The sequence below is a fragment of the Eschrichtius robustus genome, chromosome 13, assembly GCF_028021215.1.
Source record: "Eschrichtius robustus isolate mEscRob2 chromosome 13, mEscRob2.pri, whole genome shotgun sequence".
Taxonomy (NCBI): Eukaryota; Metazoa; Chordata; class Mammalia; order Artiodactyla; family Eschrichtiidae; genus Eschrichtius; species Eschrichtius robustus.
This window is the reverse complement of record NC_090836.1, coordinates 88485327-88505167: the sequence shown is the minus strand read 5'-3', so window position 1 is coordinate 88505167 and position 19841 is coordinate 88485327. Positions and strand designations below refer to the sequence as shown.

At 41.5% G+C, this 19841-nt stretch overlaps 1 pseudogene; it reads left to right on the top strand.

Annotated features, from left to right (window-relative positions):
* LOC137775387 (putative tetratricopeptide repeat protein 41) overlaps nucleotides 1-19841 on the top strand; it is a 78098-nt pseudogene that overhangs the window by 10867 nt on the left and 47390 nt on the right.

The following is a 19841-nucleotide window of genomic DNA, read 5'->3' as shown; positions in this document are numbered from 1 at the left end:
CGCCCTGTTACTCCGGACCCTGGTGGCAGCCCTGACTAACAAGGAGTTCCATTTATTAAAGGCTTTCCGAGTGCCAGGTGCTGTGGCTAAGGGCTTCATCAGCATCTCTCTGTCTTTTTTTTTTTCCCAAGAGGTCTTTTTTTTTTTTTTTTTTTTTTTATTTATTTATTTTTGGGTGCGTTGGGTCTTTGTTGCTGCACGCGGGTTTTCTCTAGTTGTGTTGAGCGTGGGCTACTCTTCGTTGCGGTGCGCGGGCTTCTCATTGCGGTGGCTTCTCTTGTTGCAGAGCACGGGCTCTAGGTGCGTGGGCTTCAGTAGTTGTAGCACATGGGCTCAGTAGTTGTGGCTCGCGGGCTCTAGAGCGCAGGCTCAGTAGTTGTGGCACACGGGCTTAGCTGCTCCACGGCATGTGGGATCTTCCTGGACCAGGGCTCGAACCCGTGTCCCCTGCATTGGCAGGCAGATTCTTAACCACTGCACCACCAGGGAAGCCCCCAAGAGGTCTTTCTTGATATAATAGTACAGTTACGCTTCTGTGAAATACAGTTACCCTCTCCACTTGTACACAATAGATTAAAAATGCTTGCTACATACAGTGCATAGACAGTTCAATAATTAGAACCAACTCAACTGTGTTTGAAATGAAATAGCTTATTTAGTCATTTAAAGTAAAATAACTATACATATGAAAATAAAGATATGTAAATGTTAGGATCTACAAGGCTGTAAAAATAAAATCATTATTCTGCATTATACAAAACAGTGCAAGAAAAATTCTAAATAAGCTTTTGGAGCACAAATTATAAATTTTCCATTGTAACTTATCATGCAGACGTAACATGTCAAGCCATGTTATAGTCTATAGCCAGATTCTTAATTTTTAAGAGGAAAAAATGCTAGTCAGTAAATTTTACTGTATGATTAAGTGTCACATACCATAAAATATTGACATCTCATTTAATGCTCTCAGTAAGCCCTTGACAGCATTATCGTCCCAGATAAAGAGGTGGGACGGATGGCTGGGTCACACAGCTACACGTGGGCAGAGCAGGGAGTTCAAACTCCGGTCTTTGTTGTGTTCAAAGCCCCGACTCCTCATTACTGCACTGTCTTGTCCCTTTGAGCCAACAGAGGGACATTTCTCTCTTTTGGATGATTTCCATCGGGGTCCTCTGCCAGCATCGATTATCAGGAGAGTCTGCAGAGAGGTCATTGATGTGGAATGGGTGGAAATACTAGCAGGAATCCTTGGCAGCCCTTGCCAAACCCTTGTGTCCTGGGCTCGGCTGACTTCTCCAGCCTTTTGCTGCATGGGGATGGTTTCCTTGGAGGAGCCAGACATGTCCAACCCTCTGAGTCTGCCCACTCAGTTCCCTTCTCCTGGAATGCCCTCCCCTTTCCTCAGGTCAGGGAAATCCTTCTCATCTCTTACAGCCCTATTTAAAGGTCACCCTCCCTAGAAGGGGGGCTGATGGGTGCCTCTCTCCCTCACCCCTAACTTTGACCAGGTGGCAAGGATAGCCCCAGTCCCAGTGTATTCTAGTTTACGTGGATGTCTCCCTGCAAATACTGTCAGCTTGCCTTTCTGGGCCCTCGGGTGACTCACACCTGGTCCTGTCATTCTGCGTTTTATTGTCTCCCTCTGTAGTCCTGTGCATTCAGGGACCATGTCTATTTTATTGGCCGTTGTCATACTCAGTGCCTGGCACAGAGCCTGACGCGTAGAAGGTTCTCAATAAATCCATATGGAATAATGAGAGACAATAGGACAACATTGCCCAAAAGAGAAAAAGTTAGTCAATCACTAAGCCACTTTGTTACTAAGTATCATGGAATTGCATCAATCAACTTTTTTTTCTTTCCCCATTAATTTAGCTATCCCAACTGGGTGTTTAAACACTTAAGCTGTTACCATTTAAATTAGGCAACAGGCAGTTGTCATTTAGTAGAGACAGTTTTGTTCTGCCAGAATAAAGAGAAATGTTTAGGATCATTTTCCAATACTAGTGATGCTGACTTAACTTTGTCTTCAACATCATTTTGAGGAGAAATCATTCTAACCACCCAAAATGTGATTTTAAAAACACAAATGTTTTCCTTCGTCTACAAGGATAGAAATCCACAAGAATCATCCCTGAATACTTTTTTCTTAGAATTTTTTTTTTTGGCTGATTATTGTTAGTGATATTAAATTTTATGATTGTCAAGCTGTGTATATTTTTTGAGGCTCATTCACCTCCGTTTTGTTACTTCACCTCTACGCCAGTTTTGTGAGACAGACAGTCCACACCTCCTACCTGTGATTGTGCAAGAAATGTTGACCCACACAGCTTGGAAACTCAGATGGAGTCGTCTTTACATAATTCCTTGTTGTTTGAAGAAAAGCTATTAGAAAAGTAAGTGTTTTAACGGCTCCTGATGATCTGTGTGTCCAAGTCCCTTCACCTCTAGGCCAAGGTGTCCTCACGTGCGACACGAGGGGTTTAGATGAGACTAGAAGATCTGCAAGAACCCCTTTTGTTCTAAAATTTTGTCATCGAAGGCCTGACATCTCACCATTGCCCATATTTTAAATGTTTTTTTAAACTCAAAGGATGAAGCATCAAGATTAATTTTTCTCTTCCCATTCTTGAAAAATATTTTTAATTGTGTGACACAAGCTGAAACTCTGCCTTTTTTGATGCCTTCTCCTTTATATCTCACATTCGTATATGACTTCCAAGTCATTGATTTTATGGTCATTTTCTGATTTAAAAATCAATAATCCACTTATAAAATAAGTCCTGGGGATGTCATGTACAGCACGGTGACTATAGTTAACAATACTGTATTGCATTTTTGAAAGTTGCTAAAGAGTAAATCTCGAAAGTTCTCATCACCAGAAAAAATGTTTATAACTATGTATGGTGACGGATGGTAGCTAGACTTATTGTGGTGATCTTTTCCCAATGAATACAAATATTGAATCATTATGTTGTGCACCAGAAACTAATATAATGATACATGTCAATTATACCTCAATAAAAATATCAGTGCAACTCTCTACTGTAATACAAAGGACAAAGAGAAAGTAATTTATTATAAAATAATATGTATTTCAACATGTGAACGCGCAGACATGATTCCAACAGAAGACACGGTGGAGTAGGCTGGTGCCTGCCTCTGTGTGGGAAACGACCCTGAAGGCAATAGCTACGGTCGAGACTGACATGGGTGTGCTGTATTCAAGGCACAAACATCATGAGCAGTATTCTCTCGGGGTTGTGATTTTCTGCAATGGTGAACAAATCTTGGTATCATTTCAGACAAAACAACATATAAGCTTCTATCAGTCTCACGTGGTAGTTACGTTCTTAGAAAATTCAGTGTGTTTTAAACCCACGCGAAAAGCACTTCGCATTTGTGTGTAAAATAGAGCTGTTTCTAGGTTAGGGATTATAAAGTCCCTCTCCACACACACGCCATGTGACTGTCTGACAGAACGTTTGAAAGTCAGACCCCGGGACAGAGCTTCACTGTGTGTGACTGGCTGTGTTGTGGGATGTCTAGAGTCCCTGAACGCCGCTGGTGAGTACCACTGCTCTAAGCCACTTCCTGGTTTCTGAATGTTCATGGGATTTCCTACCTCCAGGCCTTCATCTCTGCCTTGTCTTGCTTGAGATGCCCTTGCCCTCAACTCTACCTGTGTATTCGCTGAGGCTCATTCCCAATGTCTTCTGCATGAAGATTTTCTTTATTGTGATGGGTCTGCATCAAACTCCAGTAGCCTTCAGACTCATGTTCTGCCTTAAACTGTGTGTACAGACCCCATTTCCACTTCCTTTAGCTTTTGACTTTATATTATAGATCATTTTATCTCGTCTATCTCCTAGGCATCTAGCACAGAACCTTGTACATAATAGGCAACCAATAAATATTTGTTAAACCTAATTACTCTCAATGACTCTAACAGCATCTTCATACATCTGAGAAACTTCATCCATTCCGGCTTCTTTGCATAGCTTGATTTTCTAGATCCTAACGTGCCTAAATTTCTTCGAAAAATATTGCTTTTGAAAATTAAAAGCAAGGCGGAAGTTGTATGTAATAAAGTGCTCTTAGAATATTAGGTAGTTGATTATAATTTTGGGTTGCTGCTACTATGTCACTTAATCGCAGTCTGCAAGTTGGTCCTCTCAAATTACTTCCTTTATTCTTTGCTGCTTCATAACTTAATTCTCCCTGGGAATTTCCAGAATCCAAGCTCTGGAGTCCATTACTATGGGCTGAGAAATTTAGGACTGGTTGTGTTAGGTTTAAAAATGGGCAAGGACCCAAGAGACTAGGTGGTGGGTGGGAGGTGTGTGTGTGCACTGCTGGACCACCCAGGGTGGTGGCCGTGACCCCTAAGCAGGCACCTGATGTTAAGGATCTGCTGAAGCTTCACAGGTCACATAGCCCGATTTCTCTTTCTTCCCCTCCAACTCTTTGTGATGATCAACATTTGCATTTTGGAAAGTGATAGTAGTGCTTTGGATCATACAAAATATTTTTTTATATAAAATCCTGAAAATATATAGGAGACATCTGGTGGTAAATGTCATTACCTGTTTTGGGCTGAATATTTTGAGGCTGCTAATCACACATATGAGTATATGTGTCAGCTGTCCAGCTGTGAGTAGCACTCACTGTTCCCAACCCCTTCTGCCGCCTCATCCCATTAACATGTTTTAGCAATGATGGAAACATTTTCAGCTGATTTGAGCACATTTCTGTGCTGTAGGTACCCAGCTTGAGACTGATATTCTCAATGAAGATGCAAATATCTTGGTCTTTTCACTTCTTGTAGAAGTGTTCATTGCTTCCATCAGTGTAAAGCCATGTATACTTGTACTAGATGGAATCGAAGAATTGGTTGGCATTTATGGGATTTCAGAAGAGAAGGTAATCTCTTTTTAAAATAATACCTATTTTATTACTATTTAATGAAAAGAAAACCCCTTAATTTAGAATGTACATAGCACCCTTCCATGGCATTGCCTATCTATAGTTACAGCCAGCACTGCTGCTAGTTACTGCTGAATATTTTATGGAACAAGTACTTACATAACACTTACAATGGGCCAGGTACCATTCTAGGAACTTTAGAGATACTAACATTTAATTCTCACAACAACCCTGTGATAGAGAAATTGTGATCATCATCCCTGTTTACACAGAGGGGACTGGACTTGGAGATATTAGATGACTTGTTGAAGGTCCTAAGATGATGGTGGACTTGGAATTCAGGCGTGGGCAGCCTTGTTCTAGAAACTGTGGCCTTTACTCCTGCACGGTTCTGCCCCTCTATTTTATACTTTGATCAGACATTTATTGGGCCCCTACTATGTTCTTTAGGTTGTATATTTTGATCTGCCTTGTCTACACTGATTTTGCACATACCAAATCCCATTGATGGGTTGCTATCTTTAGTTTTTCTTCTGTTTGGAGTGATATTGGATCAGTGGAACCTCTAATGCTTCTTACCATCAGTCATTACTTTGTGAAGCATTTTCTCTAAAACTTCTACATGCATAATTATAAATTATGTAAGTCATGTATGTTTCTCATAGGAAATATGATAAAGAAGAAGAAAATAGAAAATTAAATATACTCACAGCCTCACCACTGTTAAGCCTTCTTTTTCCTGTGGATATCTTCATGTAAATGAAATTACACACCATATTATGTTGTAATCTGTTTTTTAATTCAATACGTGGCGACCACCATACATCCAACCAGTAATTATTGACCGTTTAGTATGGGAAAAGCACCGTAAGCAGACAGACATGGTCCCTGCAAAGAAATGGAGCTTTCATTCTCGCAGGGAATGGCAGATACTAATATTATCATCACACAAGTAAGTATAAAATTACAATTGTGATGAGTGCTGCCAGGGATCAGTATGTAGTAGTGTGAGGGCCTCTAATGAAGGCACTTGACCTTTGGAGAAGGCTTCCTGGAAGAGGGGCCACAGGCGGAGCTCTGCAGGAGGAGGAGGGACTGTCCAGGCAGTTCCCCGAGCCATCAGTGCAGTGGTGAGGGCCCTTGGTTTGAATCCCAGCTCTGCCGCTTCCCATCAGGATGAATTAGATGAGACATTTAGGCCCTCTGTGTTTCAGTTTCCTCCTCTGCCTTTCTAGAGGGTTGTTAGGAGGACTGAATGAGTTAATGAGTTAAAATTATACCCGGGATTTAAGTTATAGAGGGATGACTGAGTGATGGCATGGAAAAACAAACCAATGGTGTTGAAAAAAGAATGTATTATTTACATTTCCGGAGAGGAGACATGCCTCGCCTCGCAGGGCCCCGGGGGAAGTATCAGGGTGGTCAGGAGGCAGAAGACAGGAGCTGGGGGAAAGCTGAGGCCAAAGCCTTTTTTGGGGTTTTCATGGGAAAGGCAAGGTAGGGCAGAGAAACGGTCTAGGATTGGCTAGTTTGGATAATCGCAGTGGGCTTCGGGGCATAGGGGCTTTCCCTAGTTGTCTGGTATCTGGCCATGGGATGATTTAGGGCAGGGGAAATATTGGCTTGATGAGCGAGAGTTAGATAAGGTGGGTCGGAGCATAGCTGTGGGTTGGCTGGTCTGCACATAGAAGGCATGTTCCAAACAAGCTGTCCACCACTCCCAGGAATTGGCTGGCTTTGGGAGGAGCAATCTCTCCCTGGATCCGTAAGCCCCCGCCCCCGCAAGAGATATCAAAATAACGTAAGATACAGAAAATGTAAAAGCGTACCTAATGCAGTTGATACCTGATGACACATTCAACACAGTGCCTGGCTCAGAGTAAGTAGTCAGGATATGATAGTTGCTATTATTAGGCAAAGAGGGGTGGGAAAGCCTGTTAAAGGAATCTGGAAAGATCTTATTTGGTGTTTCTTTTATTCCAAAATAAAACCATTTAACTTATGATAGTATTGCTGCCCAAAGCAACAATTCTTCAGCATAAAAGTGTCTTCTTTTTCAATTGAATAGTTCAATTTGAACTTTCTTGGTTTTACTCTGTTCATCGCTGTAGGTCGTTCTTCAGAACTCTGTGATTTTGTTAAAGTACTTGCTTGTAGGAACTTCTTTTTAGAGTCCGCATTTGTACTATCAAATTCATAATAGATAGGTGAGTCAGTCAGTATGGTTCTATGGAGTGTGAATTGGTATTGTCTTACCACCATACTGCTTGCTATTCAAGGTACTGTTAATAATTGTAACCCTAACACTTACCCTATATGCCACCTACTCTAAGTTTATTTAAAAAAATTTTTTAAATTGAAATATAGTTGATTTACAATGTGTTAGTTTCAGGTGTACAGCAAAGTGATTCAGTTATACATATATCTATATGTGTGTGTATATATATGTATTCCTTTGTACATTCTCTTCCATTATAGGTTATTACAAGATATTAAGTATAGTTCCCTGTGCTATACAGTAGGTCCTTGTTGGTTATCTATCTTATATATAGGAATATATATCTGTTAATCCCAAACTCCTAATTTATCCCTCCCCCCATTTCCCCTTTGGTAACCATAAGTTTGTTTTCTATGTCTGTGAGTCTATTTCTGTTTTGTAAATAAGTTCATTTGTATCACTTTTTTAGATTCCACATATAAGTGATATCATGTGATGTTTGTCTTTCTCTGTCTGACTTACTTCACTTAGTATGATAGGTCCATCCATGTTGCTGCAAATAGCATTATTTCATTCTTTTTTATGGCTGAGTAATATTCCATTGTATATGTGTACCACATCTTCTTTATCCATTCATCTGTTGATGTGCACTTAGGTTGCGTCCATGTCTTGGCTATTGTAAATAGTGCTGCTGTGAACATTGGGGTGCATGTATCTTTTTGAATTATGGTTTTCCCCAGATATATGCCCAGGAGTGGATTGCTGGATCATATGGCAGCTCTATTTTTAGTTTTTAAAGGAACCTCCATACTGTTCTCCATAGTGGCTGCACTAATTTACATTCCCACCAACAGCGTAGGAGGGTTCCTTTTTCTCCACCACCTACTCTAAGTTTAAACACCATCAGCAAAGTAGTTTTAAAGTCGTGACGTTTTCAACTGTCTTTGACTCTTTCCATCAGGCAAAAGACCTTTCCTGGCTGCCAGGCTCGCTGTCTCCTCATTGCAGGTTTATCATGAGCACTGTCTCCTCCAGCCTGTCCTACAAGTCGCTGTGTGCCCGCCCAGACGCGAGGACAGTGGAGCTCATCAGCACAGAAGATGAAGAAGTGAAACTACATATATTTAGACAGTATCTCCCCCTTCCCAGCAAAGACCCCTTCTGACAGAGCAGACACAGCTTGAGGAAAAAACCAAACCTGAGTCCTTTAAAACTCACAGTGCTGGCAAATGAACTGAAAGAATGCAGAATCTACTGAAATGAGTTTCAGTGTCTGGAGGAGTACTTGGGGGTGGTCCCCATTCAGGAGCTCTGGGAATTGATTCTGAAACACCGGACTGAAGACTATAGTTGGACTCTGAAACAAAAAAAGGCAAATTCAGACACTGCAGCTTCAGGAGAAGGTAGGCATTAGCCAGTATTAACAACCTGGTACGATTCCACAGGGAGAAAGACTCCACCTGGGGAGGAGGGTCTAGGGAGAGGATTGTCAGAGAAAGTACAGGATGCCCAGTTAAATCTGAATTTCAGATAAACAACCAATAACCTTTTAGTATAAGTGAATCCCAGATATTGCATGGGAAATATTTATACTAAATATTGTTTGAATTACAGATAAGTAACAAATAATCTTGGGTATAAGTATATGCCCAATATTCCATGGGATAGACTTATGCCAAAAATTGATTTATTGTTTACCTGAAATTTGAATTTAGCTGGAGGCTCTATATTTTTATTTGCTAAATCTGGCAGCCCTATCTAGGGAGCTGTGTGTATTGATTGTAAGCAGAAATGTATTAAGTACAAATTTCAGTCACATTTCTCAGGGGTCTAAGGAATGAGCTTTATTATTTCTGTACTTCAGTTTAATCTCTCTTTTGAGCCTACAGTCCCACTGATGGCAGAAACTAGGTTAATTCAGGTTAATCTCATCAGTTTAGTTTGTTTTCAGTCAATTCAGGATTTTTTTCAGTCAAGTGAGGCTTTGTGACCTTGCTGTGTCCCTGTTGGGTTGTGCTTAGATCTGAGGGCCTTGGTGCTGGGTGTCCTTGGTTGTCATCTGTTCCTGCCATCTTCAGGTGGCAAGGTGGTCGTGGCTCCACATGGTCCACAGACACCGACGTGCCCCCGTTTTTGGCATCCTCGGGGATTCCTGTGGTCCCATCTGTTCTTGGGTTGTTCCATCTGTGCTGCCATCTGCTGCCATGTTCCCTCATCCTCGCGCACCCCTCAGCTCCCTTCTGCACTCTTCTTGAGCCTACAGTCTTGTAGGTACTCAACATTCCCAACAGAGAATGTCACCACTCACTGCACCACTTGGAGGCCTAGGCCCTATAGGTCTCCCCCATTGTCCCCACAGCCATTTCTCCTCTCTGGTTCTTCCTGGTGGCACTGGGAAATCTGCAAAGCTGCTGCCTTCAAGGCTTCCGATGGGAAGCAGAGCTCAGGTCCTCCCTATTATCGGGTCTCAGAAGCATCCAGAGGCCAATCTCTCCCTGCTGCAAGCTACCTTGGGTTCAGGGGAGGGCACAGGCCCCTTCTCAGAAACCCACTTAAGCAACTTCATTGCTTTCTCTCTCTCTCTCTCTGTGTCTCTGTCTCTTTTTTAACACCTTTCTGAGTTCAGCAAAATCTCTTTTCCTGTGTGGGAAAAAAAAAAATCTTTAGATCTTCCTGTAATTGTCTGAGTCTGTTGTTTGTGGTTAAAAAAAAAATTATTCCAGGAGTTGGCCAGGAGTCTGTCTTTTGATATTCAACAATCAGGCTTTCGAGAGCCCAAGCTTGTTCTCATGAGCCATTGGCTCTACGTTGAGCTTCAGAAGTCTCTTGAAACGTGAGTTTTTCTCTCTTCATTTCTGCTGTAACAACCTTCTTCTAAGTGAATTAGAATGCAGCAGTGATGGGGAGGTAGGGCTGCGGAGAGAGAAGCAGAAGATGCTGGGAATGAAAGACACGTGGTTTGGTGCTGCAGCATATCGTCCTGTCCCACTGTTTTGCTCTAGAGTTTGCATTTCTGCAAAGAAAGTTAACTTCAAGTTTACTGTGCCCTCCTCCACCTGCAAGGAGGTGGAAACAAGGTCTCTGTGCCCAGGGAAGAATCCTTCAGGTAGAACCACCCACGGCTGTGCCCTTGGCTATCCCCACGCCTCCAGGATTGTGCAGGAAAGCCCCGTCCTCCCCTCCAGGGACTGCTCCTTCTCCAGGTGACTTTCTTCCTCCCAGTGCTGCCCACTGACACCCACTCAGGCCCAGGGAGCTCAGCCACAGGTACGGGAAGGGCTTGGTTAAACCGGGGTAAACCTCACAGGAAGCTTGTGCAGCTGGGTCTGAACAGCTGCCTCTGCTGAAAGATCGCAGGTATTTGGGGCTCATTCCCCAATCCTAGCATAGGAAATCAATTTTGAATGGTAGACCTTGCTGTCATTTCTCTCCATGGTCTTAAGGATCTCTTTAGAGTTGGTTGATCCAGTGGGAAATCCAGCTGCAGTGGAAAAAATCTGAGAGTCAGGTGAGTAATGAGTGGCTGGCTCATGTGTGTGTGAATGTGTGGCAGGACAACAATCATACAGAAAACCCTCTCACACCCATACGTGCAAATCTGATGTTGGAAATCTTAATAAAGACTGCTCAGCAGAAATGCTAAGTGTCATAACTGGCAAGCTTGCCAATTTGTAACTGTAGCTGACACAGATGGAGTTGTGACAATGTAGGTGATAACTGTCGACTTAAAAAAACTGCACAAGATGAGAGTTGTGAGTTAGGTTTTATTTGGGGCAAAATAAGGACTATAGCCCAGGAGACAGCATTTCAGATAGCTCTGAGAAACTGCTCTGAAGAGGTAGGGGGGAAGGTCAGTATGTATGTGATTTTGGTGAAGGGGGAGTACATGTAGTCAAGCACATATTTTTTTCAGAAGGTTTCTGCTAGTCTCGTGCAGGTTATTGCTAGTCATGAGGAGCAGACGTCACCATGAAGGATTTTAGTGCTTTTCTAGATATGAGGAGATACAAGAATTGGGCTCATAAAATTGGCTCCTGAAAATATCTGACTATCTGAAGACCTGTTCTGCCAATTTTTCCTAGAGCACTGAGTGCCTCATTTCTGCTCTCCACCCTGAACTCCTTTCAGGGGGTGTTGGAAGTCAGCAGCTGAAGCAGTTCATGATTTAATTCTTGTAGAGGTAGATGGCAAGTGCCAGTGGCAAGTGCCAATTTGTAGTTGACAGGGCCCCATCGTGGTCATAAATTCGACCATGCTTTGAGAGGCATTTCATGACCATTTCGTCCCACTGTGCTAGGAAGGTTCATTCCTAGGTCTGGCAAAGATTTCTCTGATAGGCCACTAAATGTGCTATGACTGGACTAGGTCTTTTAACAGTAAATAAGGTCTCTGGACCACCTGTCTTACTAATCTGTTATGGTGCAGGAAAATTCCCTCTTGTTGTATCTTCCGATTTCTAGAGTTACACTATTACAATCGTTGATCTCATATAAAACTATATATATTGGAGGCTCAGTCACACATTTGGTGATGTAAGAAACAACAATCTTGTAAAACAGGCAAAATACAAATAATATAGCTAGCAGTATTATTAAAGTCATAAGTAAGAATTAAGCCAAGAACTTCCATTAGGTGCAGCCCAGTATATCCTCAGGTCACCTGACTTAGTCTATTCTGTACCAATCCTTATCTTTCAGGGAAATGATATATTGGCACTGTCCATAAGGCTCCCAGCCCAATTTCCTAGTGTTACTAGCCTGGTTATCCTTAGTATAATTTAATTGTTCCCAAGATAAAGGGGGGGCCTTAAAACTTAAATGACCATAGTCGGGTGTTAACCACATAAATCCATCCCATAATTGTGGGCGGTTTTATTCGTTGGCTGAAATTTTGCTTGTTGCTCTGCTTGAGCTTGAGTAACTTTAGGGGAAAATTCATTTTTATGGCCAGGGTCAGAGCAGGTATTAATAATTGGGTAGGTGAGGGGATCCCATCTAGCAATATCAAGAGTAGCCTGAACAGGACTGAACTTTCTTTCTTCTAAAATAAATGTCCTGGGACTTCCCTGGTGGTCCAGTGGTTAAGAATCTGCCTGCCAGTGCAGGGGACACGGGTTCAATCCCTGGTCCGGGAAGATCCCACATGCCGCGGAGCAGCTAAGCCTGTGAGCCACAACTACTGAGCCCACACGCCTAGAGCCCATGCTCTGCAACAAGAGAAGCCACCTCAATGAGAAGCACGCGCACTGCAACGAAGAGTAGCCCCCGCTCACCACAGCTAGAGAAAACCCGCGTGCAGCAACGAAGACCCAACACAGCCGAAAATAAATAAATAAAATAAAATAAAGTAAAATAAATGTCCTGGGACTTCCCTGGTGGTCCAGTGGTAAAGAATCCGCCTTCCAATGCAGAGGGACACGGGTTCGATCCCTGGTTGGGGAACTAAGATCCCACATACCGCAGGGCAACTAAGCCTGCGTGCCTCAACTAGAGAGCCCGCATGCCACAGCTACAGAGCCTACAAGCCCTGGAGCCCGTGCACCACAACTAGAGAGAGAAAAGACACACACACCACAACTAGAGAGACGCCTGCGCACCGCAGCGAAGATCCCACGTGCCGCGACTAAGACCCAATGCAGCCAAAATAAGTAAATAAATAAAATAAAAAAGTCCTAAGGGCCATCCAATTAGAGCCTTGGAGTGGAGAAATCCACCAAAGTAATCCAGAAGTACTAGACACAGGTAATTGGCCACAAACCCAACAATTGGATTGATTTTTAAAACTAGCATAGGATCGTGTCCATGATAGAAAAACGTGATTTATATGCAAAGGTCCAAGAAGTCAAGAAAACATTATAAATGATCATACGAATCAGGTCCAGCATCTTAGGTCAGCTGTCTACTTCTGATGTCTTCTCGTCCTGGTGTGAGTGTAGTTTCCTCTGTTGAGCATCGTTTTAAGGTGAGTTTGAGGTCAGCAGTCCTCCCTATAGACCAGTCTGGTGCCAGGACCCTTTGTAATTGGAAATTAATCTAAGAGTCAATTCCCTTCAGTTTTGCTGTGTATGAGCTAGTTAAGAGTACCTGATAAGGGTCCTTCTACCCAGGTTGGAGATAGTATTTTAAATTATGTCTTTTCCAGTATGCATAATCCCCTGGTTGCAGGTCGTGGGGCATCTGATCTTCATCCAAAGATAGATTACTGAGATAGGCTTCAGAAACAAACTTAGAGTGTCCTTTTAACAATTCAATTAAACTTTACATTAATATAATGTAACGGCAAGGAACTGTCCAGGAAGTGAGTCTTAGTAAATACAGACCTCCATTAACAAGACTGGGATTTAACATTCACCGAAACATCTTTCTCTTTCTAAAATTACCCTCATTTCTACCAAATATAACCAAATTAAGACTAATTTGTTTGCAAGATAAGTCTAGTCTCAAAAACTTGGCTTGATAATTTATATAACTATAATTGGTCATATATGCTTTTTGCTTTGCTGAAACTTTTATAAGGAGTCTCAGACTGAACTTTTAAAAGACCTCTCAGGGCTAGAAAAGTCACGCCAAGGACTTATCACGGATTTTGCCTGACAGATCTTGGTGAATTACTCCCTTTTTAAGGTCCCTGAAATACCTGAGTTTTCTGTACCTGTTAGTGAGTCGCCTTCCTAATTTATCTGATAAAGCTCCTGGGAACCTAAGGGTTTACAATCTCTGGAGGGAGCAGATAGAGAAAAAAGATAAATGTTTCAATTCTGCTTACAAAGGTATAATTTACCAAACTACTGGAAGTCATAATTAGTTTGAGGGAAAGGTTTTCTTATACTTGGAAAACACAGATTTAAACCAGTAATTTTTCAGATAGAAACCAGATAAATTATAACCATATTCACCAGTTCACTCAGTCTTATGTAACTCTTTTTGTTAACAGTTTATGAAGCCATCAGGTTTCTCATTAGGATTCTTTAATTTCTTACCCAGTTCAGCATTATGGTCTGAAAGTCAGAAACTTGTATTTATCCAAAAGTCCTTTTTATAAACCTTCTTGAAGAGGAAGCATTTTTGCAAAGGCATCAGAATAAAACCATAACTGTCTATAATGACAAAAGACTTAAGAAAGCATGTTTAAAATCTGATTACAATGCGATTGACAAAGAAACTTGGTTACTGCTGTCACATACAACACTTTAAGATAATAAGTAGAATTATGACTGATAACATTTTACCAGGGCTTATCAGAATTTTAGGAACTCCATATAATTTCTAGGATATCTATATTAGTAACATTTACCATACAATATATCCTAAGAAGATTTATTACTCATTTGACAATACTTCCCATGTAATTTAACATACCAAATGAACCTAATTAGTTTAATATCTCTGGGATGTTTCAGGGGCCCTTTGAAGCATCCCAAATTTAGCTAGAGGTCAAGAGGACTTCATTAGAATTTGGTTTAGGAAGTTTTTTTCAAAAAAAAATATCAAAAGGGTTTAGAACACTCAGGTAGGATCATAGGTCACTGTGAAACAACAGTTATTCACTTAGCCAAAGGAACAAGAAAAGATTTCAAAGACAAATACACAACAGATCACTTAAAAGGTAAAGAACTTAAAATCTGTTATCAAAGGCAGTTCAACATCTTAAGAAAACTTGTCCTCTTAACAGAGAGAAAAGCCAAATCCAAGTTTTGCACCAGCTTACTTTTACAGTTCATTTACTCAATTAAATTTATTTTAACCTTAGTCAATCCTGACCATGCACAAAACTCTTTTCTCAGGGTCCACTTTCCACAAACCTTTCCTCACTTTCTGTATCCATCACTTTATTTTCCCATTCAGGAACAGCCACCTGTAAGTCAGACCTACTTACTTTTCCCTTAATAAAATGTAATTCCATTCTTCATACGTTCTTTACTGAAAACACACATCCTACTTTCCTACTGTGTACTGAAATGTTTCCTTTATTATTTCTATTAGCTTTAATCACATGTTTAAATTAGAATCCTCAGCTCTTAAAACCTTGATTTCTTGTGAAAACTAAGAAGTAAGCAATTATGAACTGTCCTTTACATCAGCATCCTGCAGATTGGTGAACATAAAGAACAGTGATATTTTGTGAAAACTTTTGCTTTCTTTAGAGAACATGGCACCAAATATATGCATTAATAGTCCTAAATACCTTTTGTTTCTCTGTGAAAGGAAGCCAGTGTTCAGTAATTAATGTTTCAGTATCTTATTTGATTTGGGAATGACCTAGCTATTCAATAAGCTTCCATCACTTAACTTAATTTAGCACAACTCTAGGATTTCAAGTTACCAGAATCTGGAGAGACTATTTTAGATAGACGTTCCTAAAGCATAATTATTCTTGATAGAGTTTATCTAAAAGCTCTTATCTCATTTACATTTTCTTTCCTTAAAAGTTTCTTCACATCAAGTTACTTTCCTTGCTGACAAATTTGTAACAGATATAACAAGATTTTATTTAGCTTATGTTAAACCTAGGTATAATAAAAGTATTATACTTAACGTTGATGACTCTAAAGACATGTCTATATTAATTAGATCAACAAACAAACATTAATACCAGGTATTAATTTAATACTATTTCCCAGTTCACATGAACCTGAAATTCATTTAGCTTAATTTCTTTTGTATTTAGAATTGTTTGATTTGTAAGTGCTTACTTTTCTTTAAGCCAATTAAATAGAGCTCATTTACAAATTAACCTCAGTAATATTATCCAAAGACAAAGACACAAACTGAGACATAGGTATATCCAGACAGACACAATGAGAGATCTCATAGCTTGATTTTCTAAACTTAGTCATGAATCAGATATCACAATATAAAACTCACTAGTTGTAAGTAACAGTTGGAATAAGGAATTTTTTTCGGTTCCTATTTTTTTTTTCTTTCTCAGTCTCAGGAATTAGAGACGATCTAGATAAGATAAGTGGTCCTGAGAGCTCTGGTCTCAAGGCACAGGGAGAGAAAATCAGGTTCTCCTAGTAGGACTTGTTCCCTCAGGGTCAGAATTCTGAAGATATATACATATGTATTCTTCAAGCTAGCTTCCTCTACTGGTTGGAAACTAAACAGGTGTCGTTAACCTTCGACTGGCATTGTGTACTTAATTGGCACAGTTGAAGGTTCATAATTTTCATAGATAACCCCTTTTCTTTCTTTCTTTTTTTATGGTCTTGAAAAGTTGATCAGCCAGTATAACAAGGGTGTTTGTATGTAATGCAGACCAACCTAGATTGTGTCTTTCGACTAGAGTAGCCAAATCCTCATCTAAGCCTTCTAAAAAGGCAGAGTTAAGCAAAGGATCATTTTGGTGGTTAGAGAATGATTCAGGTGTCAAGCCAGAATATTGCTTAAAAGTTTTTTTTTTCTTTCAAACCTTTCATAATAGTCCAGAATTTATTCATCCGATCTCTGCTTGCACTATTGAATCTCTGTCCAATCTGTGGTTTTTGGAAGAAGCTCTGGGATGAGTTCGAGTAACTTCTGAGCTAATTCTTTGCACTCAGTGCGAGCCTCTGGACTATGTGATTCAAAATCCATTAAGGGGCATTTCCATCCTGCCTTCTCTATCCATTCCCTTGCTTTGCTTTCAGAAACCAATAGCTGTATTAATTGATGCAGGTCTGAAAACCCGGGCTCATAGGTCCTGATAGTTAATTCAAATTCCTTAGCAAATCCCAATGGATCCTGACTTGGATCGGGAAATTCCTTAGCCAAGGCTCTAAGTTCTGCTTGGGTCCAGGGTGTGTACGTAAACACCAAGAACAGTTCACCTCTCCCTGTAATAGGTCTCTCCTTAAAGGGAGCTATAACCACTTCTGATTTTTTTTTTTTTTTTTTTTTCTTTTACTGGGGAAGAGGGAGCAGCAGGAGGCAGAAGAGTTGCAAGAGAAAAAGACATAGCATCTGGGCCAGGCGATTCTGATAGAGGAGGACACGTGCGAGGAGCAGAGGGAGAGGAAGAGTCAGAGACAGAGTGCTAGCAGACTTTTATAGTTTAGAAGCTTCTAGATACCAATCAAAGTAAGCATTCCATTCAGTCTGTTTGATCTTACGGCCGGCTTTTTCTAATGGTGCGCACAAAAATAGCAATTTTGGAATATCGGAAGAACCCCAATTTGGCCATTATATTTAATTAATTAATTTATTTAATTTATTTTATTTTTGTCTGCGTTGGGTCTTCGATTGTGCACAGGCTTTCTCTAGTTGCGGTGAGCTGGCTTCTCATTGTGGTTGCTTCTCTTGTTGCAGAGCACGGGCTCTAGGTGCACGGGCTTCAGTAGTTGTGGCTCGCGGGCTCTAGAGCGCAGGCTCAGTAGTTGTGTCACACGGGCTTAGTTGCTCCTCAGCATGTGGGATCTTCCCGGACCAGGGATTGAACCCGTGTCCCCTGCATTGGCAGGCGGATTCTTAACCACTGCGCCACCAGGGAAGCCCTATTTGGCCATTTTAGATTGAGATCTCCTTTAGTATAATTTCTCCGATTAAGTAGGTACTTGCAAGTATAAACCTGGCTGAGGTGTTAGTCAGAGCCTGGCTTTCTGACGCTCCTTGTTTCTGTGTTTGAGAAGCTCTATTTCCCATTTTAAAGTCGAATTTGTCAGGGATAAAATTTACTAATGAAGGTGTGTGGTGGCCAGTGTGCTGCTTGTGAGCTTAACTCCTGTAGGCACCACCCTAGAGTCGTTTCAGCCCTCTTTCGTGTCTCGGTTTCTCCCTTTTATAGTCTAAGACCACCGTGGGTGCTCGGATCGCTGAATGGCCAATTCTTTTTTTTTTTTTTTAACATCTTTATTGGAGTATAGTTGCTTTACAATGGTGTGTTAGTTTCTGCTTTATAACAAAGTGAATCAGCTGTACATATACATATATCCCCATATCTCCTCCCTCTTGCGTCTCCCTCCCACCCTCCCTATCCCACCCCTCTAGGTGGTCACAAAGCGCCGAGCTGATCTCCCTGTGCTATGCGGCTGCTTCCCACTAGCTATCTATATGTCCATATAGATATGTATATATGTATATATGTCCATGCCACTCTCTCACTTTGTCCCAGCTTACCCTTCCCCCTCCCCGTGTCCTCAAGTCCATTCTCTACGTCTGCGTCTTTATTCCTGCCCTGCCCCTAGGTTCTTCAGAACCAGTTTTTTTTTTTTTTTTTTAGATTCCATATATATGTGTTAGTATACGGTATTTGCTTTTCTCTTTCTGACTTACTTCACTCTGTATGACAGCCTCTATGTCCATCCACCTCACTACAAATAACTCAGTTTCGTTTCCTTTTATGGCTGAGTAACATTCCATTGTATATATGTGCCACATCTTCTTTATCCATTCATCTGTCGATGGACACTTAGGTTGCTTCCATGTCCTGGCTATTGTAAGTAGAGCTGCAGCGAACCTTGTGGTACATGACACTTTTTGAATTATGGTTTTCTCAGGGTATATGCCCAGTAGTCGGATTGCTGGGTCATATGGTAGTTCTATTTTTAGTTTTTTAAGGAACCTCCATACTGTTCTCCATAGTGGCTGTATCAGTTTACATTCCCACCAACAGTGCAAGAGGGTTCCCTTTTCTCCACACCCTCTCCAGCATTTATTGTTGGTAGATTTTTTGATGATGGCCGGAATGGCGAATCCTTATCCTGCAATCCCCCCCGACGAACAAGTGTTTTAATTAATGAGTGGCCTTCCCTATGGGACCACTGCACGGTATGAGGACTCTGCGTCCACCACTCCCATAAATTTCTCAGTCGCCTGAGAAAGCAGTAACCGGCTGGGAGGAACCTTGTTCCTTTTCTTCAGAGCAAAGCTCTCATGTAATATCTTCACTTTTATCCTGACAAATTCTATTAAGGCAGCCAATTTGAGGAAAAGCATCAAATCAGCCTCTTACCTAACCACTCAGCACAGACCACTCAGTCTCCTACAACTGGCAAACCCTGGCATCTTTCAACCAGTGCCCCCCCGACCCAGTATCTTTCACCTGGGTGGGTATTCCCTGGAATCTTTCAACTAGCCCTCGCCCTCCCCGCCAGTATCTTTCAACGGGGAGGGGCAGGTACCTGCTATACACCGCCAACTACAACTCCGGATCATCAACCGATACGGGAGATCCGAGAACCAGGAGAGACTCACCCAAATTCGTCTGGACTCTCCAAGAAGGCGGTTGGGTGCAAGGGGCCTCTGCTGGTACCAAGGCTCTGGTCCCTTGCAGAGTTCAGGCAAAGGAGAGAAGTCCACTCTGGGTCCTTTCGTGGTCGCCATAAAACTGTCGACTTAAAAAAACTGCACAACATAAGAGTTGCAAGTTAGGTTTTATTTGGGGCAAAATGAGGACTATGGCCCAGGAGACAGCATTTCAGATAACTCTGAGAAACTGCTCTGAAGAGGTAGGGGGGGAGGTCAGTATAAATGTGATTTTGGTGAAGGGGAAGTATATGTAATCAAGCACATATTTTTTTCAGAAGGTTTCTCCTAGTCTTGTGAAGGTTACTGCTAGTCACGCGGAGCAGACGTCACCAAGAAGGATTTTAGTGCTTTTCTAGATACAAGGAGATGCAAGAATTGGGCTCATAAAATCTCCTGAAAATATCTGACTATCTGAAGACCTGTTCCGCCAGTTTTTTCCAGAGCACAGAGGACCTCATTCCTGATCTGCACCC